The sequence below is a fragment of the Aulostomus chinensis genome, chromosome 1 (assembly GCF_037954235.1).
Source record: "Aulostomus chinensis isolate RoL2024-O1b breed Wild chromosome 1, RoL_Achi_v1.0, whole genome shotgun sequence".
In the NCBI taxonomy this organism is placed as follows: Eukaryota; Metazoa; Chordata; class Actinopteri; order Syngnathiformes; family Aulostomidae; genus Aulostomus; species Aulostomus chinensis.
In genome coordinates this window covers 6,925,952-6,931,803 of record NC_141320.1, presented here as the reverse complement: position 1 = coordinate 6,931,803, position 5,852 = coordinate 6,925,952, and the positions used below count along the sequence as shown (strand labels likewise).

The following is a 5,852-nucleotide window of genomic DNA, read 5'->3' as shown; positions in this document are numbered from 1 at the left end:
TCAGTGGGGACGGCCTCCTGCTTTGACCGGTTGTATTTAAAGCTCCATCAGATTGGAACAACCTTTCCTCCTCACTTGGGTCTCTCTCTTCCTTTCTCATCTTCAAATCATCAAGCATTTTCAAACATCTGCTCTCGTTTCTGATGCACCTCCCCTTTTCTCTCCAGGATTCACTCTCTACTTGTTCTTGTTTGTTCTCTGTACTGTAAATATGTGGATATTTGTGTATGAATATGCATTGTGTACTTTAATGGTGCATGGAAGCAGTATTTATTTAGATGGGTGTTTAAATGTATGAGTATGTGAACACAGGCCCACTCTTATTCTGCAGTGGGATCTCTGATCATACTTTGTATAATACTGGATGGTGGTGGTGGTGGTGGGGGGCTTTGGGGAGCATTGTTGGCCTGTACCTGGGTGTATGATGTGTGTGTCCTTGTGTTGAAAATAGAATCTACTTTTATTATTGTTGTATTGTTGGTCATTATTTGTCAGGACCCCCTCCAAAATGAGATGGTGCATCTCAAGGGGCTGCCCTTGAAATCAAGTATCAAGAATGAAGGTGTCTGCTGGTCTTGGTGGACCCTCTGCTTCTCCAGCTGAGTCAACAGATTCCTGTGTTGCTTGAGTCATTGTGTATCCTGGCTGCATTCAGTGCTTTCACCGCTGCAGCCTAGCTTGATTGCCAGTCAGGACAGGTGTTATGAAGAATGGAAGAGGGGACAGTTTTGGCAGGACAAGTTGCTCCACATTCAGGTGATGGTGGGAAGTTTCAAAGCTGCCATAAATCTTGATGACAAACTCCTTCACTGTGTGGTTCAGAGTCCCTGGTTTGATTGCAGCTTTGACCTGAGCAGGTGTTCATCCACATCTCAGTAACAGGGGACACTTTATCACACCAGTGGACAAACATCAGCATTCATCACCCAGCAGCTCCTCTGATCAACAGAACAAGTTAAAGTATTCTCAGAAGGACGGCATGGATCCCTCTACCTCTCACATGCTAAGCTAGCACTCTACCATTGGAGCTAAGTCCCTGCTAATGAGCACAGCAGATAATGCAGGTTGACCTTCATGCAGGGTTTAATGAGCGTCACCACTTGAAGCTTCTCTGGTTCAACAAACCCTTGGGACCAAGACATGAATTGTAACCTGTGCAGGTCCAGACCCATACTGAAGTTGGTGGAGACAATTGTTTCAACCAGGGACTGAATGAAAAGACTTGCCCAGACTCCAGCTCACTCTTCTGAACAGACCCCTCATCTCTGTGTGGAGTAAACATCAGAGGTGGGGGGTGCAGGTTCTGCTTTGACCTCCTGACCTCCTGGGTAAAGCAGTGGAGATGTTGAGCTTGAAGGAGTTGACGGCCTCCTTCATCTTCTCATTGGTTTGCGAAACCCAGCATCATGAAGTGTTGCTGAAATTCAACATGTCAGCTGAGGCCAGAGATTCCTGCGTTCCCTGAGTCCTTGAGTGTCGTCTCTGTTGTTTGAAAGCACAAAGCTGTTCCTGATGGTCCAGTGTGTCCGATTCTGGGCTCTCACAGCTGTAACTGGGGTTTGAGCTCCGTTAAGGGACTGGTTTTGTGGAGAGAACCAAGCAGAAGAATTGACAGTTTCAGCAGGAAAGGTGACCATTGCTCCACAACCTCAGTCCCAGGATTCATTCCTGCTTCACCCAGCATGGCCCTATGATCAACAGAAATGAACTGCCAGTGGAGGTCCTCAGTAATCCAGGTCATGGTTTCTCTAGATTGCTGTGTTGTAGTCAGGACACTTGCAAATATCAGCCTCTTTCCTCCATGATCTCTCATTCTTTCTGTTCTCTCCATTTCTCCTCTTCGTTTCTACTCCTTGCTGACTGTTGTTCCTCACTTGTGGCAGAGTTCAGTCAGTGGACCAGACATTTTGCCACTGCACTGTCCATCATCAGGGCATTTAACATCCAGGACTGGCTCCCAGATCATGGCCATGACCTCATCCCCTGCACCAGTGGACAGTTCATCAAGGATGGCAAACATGTGGGTCTCAATTCCCCTCCATCTTTGTAGGTTGGTTACATTTCCTCCTGGTCTTTAATCCATCTTTAGTTGACATTTTTCTGTTGAGCCCAGTTTGTTGACTGCCAGGCTGTCTTACTTTTCAATGGCACAACAGCAGACAGCAAGCGGGTTGCTATGGTGCAGTTGGTAAAATCCCTATCAATGGTCTGCAGAAATATGCTGGGAGTTCTTTTTTATTATGAACCAGAATTCAAAGACCAAAAGCACAGAATTTAGAGATCAAAGAAAGAAATCAAAGACAGAACCTGAAGATCAGGAAATGGCACAGATCAATGAGATCCATGGACTCATCAGTGAAGGTTTTCTTTTGGTTCATGGTCACTTGTTGTCGTACTGGTGTGATGATGTCAGACCCTTCACATTCAGTTCAAACAGACTCCAAAGTGTAGCTGTGATGCAGAGGGCAGCAGCCTTGTGCTTGGTACCGTCATGGTTCTCTGCATTGTTAGCAAACTCACCAAAGACCTCCCTGAAAGCAGGATCATTTTCCCACAGTGCTTTTTTAACCAAGTACCAATTTGTCCCCCTTTAAAAAAACAACAAAGATGAGATCAGACTGAGATGGAAAAGATGATATGGATGTGATTTATGGCTTTCAAACTCCAAATATTAAATTTTTCTTCAGGGCTTTTGAGAGGTTCTGGGTAATGAATGAAAATTTAAGTTGGGCAAAAATGACATGCGGGGTCACTGTGTGTGTTTACACGTGTGTGTATTTCTTGTTTTATGGTGTTGGAGACCATTTCCATCATCAACACTGATCAGGAGTCCTCGTCCTCATGGGGACCAAAGACCGGCCCTGATGCAGCGCAATGCAGTTTGTGAGTTCTTTCAGAGTGAAGGTCTGGATTGAGTTTAGTTTCAAATAAAGATTAAGATTCAGTTGGTTAAGATTAAGATTAAGATTAAGGTTAGGCTGCACATAGAATGAAGTTGATCGAATGTTCTCATAAGAATAGCTGGGCACACCTGAGTGTGTTTACATGCAGACTTCCTCTTGTGACAACTGATGTCATTGGAAACCATCTTGAGGACATTTGGAGAAAGTTCAATCATTCAGCTGCAGGTACAGTGACTTACAACACTGCAACAACAACAAAAAATCACCCTCCACAAACACTCTTGTCCAACATTTGTGCCCAAATTTTCTCCTCATGAGGCATCAAATCACTACAAAAACAGCCATTAAGTTGATCTGGTTGGCACTGGTATTTGTTCTTGCTGCAGCTCAGGAGTGATTCAGGAGAAGAGTTTCAGAACAGCCCAGGTTGGGGACTGGAATTTTGAAGTTTCCCCTGGAACCAAACAACCTTGGGAGGTAAAACCTCCAATCCTAGCCACTCAGATGCAGCAGCAGAAGAAGCTGTCATCCACCCTGACAGTCAGAGCATCAAGTCAAGAAAACATCAACCATCTTGTATGTGGAGTCTGGATTCTTTTCTAGAATGAGACGGCAATGACAGTCCTGCCAAGTGACATCACTGACATGACTGGATGACTTCAGTCACGTGACTGGATGACTTCAGTCACATGACTGGATGACCTGAATGAATAAGAAATCAAATATAAAAATGCTTTGTTTTAAGATCTAGAATATCTTGTGAATATCTGGAGCTTCATTCCAGCAGCAGACCTCCTCAGGTGATGACTTCATATTTGACATGTTTACCATTCAATGAGACTCATTGTCAGTCCATTGAAATCTACTGGTGTTCCTGGTGAGTTGATTTAACAACATGAGCTGACAGAATCTACGTTCAGGTAGGAACCACCACATCCAGGGGTCTGGACCTTAGAGCAGGCAGAGCCATCGAAGTAGCAGACTAAGCTAGCAGACGTTAGCATTGAGAAGAAACTGATACCTGAGTCTACTTTTGGGTCTGGTCAAGTGATGACACAATAATATGACATCGTTTTCAGACTGACGCCTGCTCAGCACTGACCAAACACTGCCCTATTGCATTGTGGGAAATTTCTGCTTGGCTTGTGTCCATCAATACACACAAAGAAATTTATCTCATGCTGCCGTGACCCGGATTCGAACCGGGGTTGCTGCGGCCACAACGCAGAGTACGAACCACTCTAGGATCAGGGGCTCCTCAACAGCAGTTTGAGCTTCTATGTCTTTGTCTCATTGAGTGTTAGGGCGAACAGCTGTTGAAAAGCTGATGCGCGACTGCGGCGGCCCCTGATGCAGGAGACGGGCCAGGCCCCGTTCAGAAGGTGGTGGATATTATTCTTGGTGTTTTTAGGGCATGTTTCGGCCTGTCAAATCCTGATCGGGGCCAGTTTGGTTGTGTTGTCTGCAGCATTATAAAGGTGGGTCAAACAATTTAGGTTGAGACGAAGGACGGCACGGGCAGAGCAGACGCAGGTCTTCATTCCACCCGCAGAGCTGTAGAGCATGGATCATGTCAAGGACTAAATGAGGGGAAAGAGAGCAGGAGAGCAGGGCAGAGACAAACACAGAGAATGCTCTCCTAAAACAAGGACTGTTCTGTCAATGGTAGAGCAGAGTGGCGCAGAGGAAGCGTGCTGGGCCCATAACCCAGAGGTCGATGGATCGAAACCATCCTCTGCTAAAAGAAGAAAAATAAAATAGACCTGCATCTTGAGAAATATGTGTCTGTTAAAAAGAGGTTTATAAGGATATTTTCTTCCACCAGAGTCACCAACCATTGTGAGAGTTAACAACAGTCCACTTTCTGACTGAAGCAAAAGTAGACTTCAAAAGGTTTTTCTGATTCAACATAGCAGCTAAATTTCCATTTCCATTTCCTGAACAGGACAGGTTATAAAAAAGGGAATGTCATGACTTCCTCTGTATGTTAGAATATGAACGACTAAAAATGTTCATGCCCAGTTTAAAGTTAGAATTAAACTGAAAATACCAAAATCTCCCCTCTTCAGTCCTGTCACTCAGTGTTGTAAACTGTTTCAAACAAATTCTACTGTTCAAAGGGTTCAAGTGTTTCTAATGAAGCTGAATGTTCTCCTCTGCTTTCCTCAATTGGGTTTCTTTCATGTCCTCCTGAGATCAAAGACAGAATTCGAGGTACAAATAAATATACTATCAAAGCCCCCTGATGACATCATCATCAATTCTGTCTTTGATCTGGAGGCTCTTGCTTTAATCTTGGCTTTGATCTGACTATGCTTTAATCTTGGCTTTGATCTGACTAATGTTTCCTGACAGGTTGCTGTTTGCACTCCAGAGCAACCAGTAGTTGATCCTATCAGACCAGTCTGATGAACAAAGCTTTTCACTGTCAGTGGAATCACTGGGAAAAGAAACTCCTCCTGTCAGATGAAGGCTTCACTGTGTTGAGGAGGGTTTCTTCAGATGATTCTAGAAGAATAAATCAAAACCTCATCATTGAACATGAACATTAATCACTGATGACTGTTTTAACTGAACCTACTGGATACTGTGGTGCCTGATGAGGAGACAACTTGGGTACAAAGTTGCAGAAGAGGGTTTTTGGAGAGGAGATTTAGATGAGATGGTTTCCAAATCAAATCGGTTGTTACAAGGGAAAGTCTGCATGGAAACACACACACACACACACACACAAACACACACACACACACACACACACACACACACACACACACACACACACAGAGTCCTACTGACTAACCCATGTTTTTCTTCACTTAAACCACCACTGGAGTATTGAAAGAGATTGCATGAGACACCATCAACTTAAATTAAAAACCCCTGACTGCCTTTAATTCCCTCCTGGCTGCAGGAAATTAGACAGACCAGCCCCTAGAGCGGGCCTGCATG

At 44.4% G+C, this 5,852-nt stretch overlaps 1 non-coding gene across 1 annotated transcript; it reads left to right on the top strand.

Moving 5' to 3' along the window:
* Positions 1-4,572: 4,572 nt before the first annotated feature.
* Positions 4,573-4,644, top strand: trnam-cau (transfer RNA methionine (anticodon CAU)). The gene has a single exon. It is a non-coding gene; the product is annotated as a tRNA-Met (tRNA).
* Positions 4,645-5,852: the final 1,208 nt, after the last annotated feature.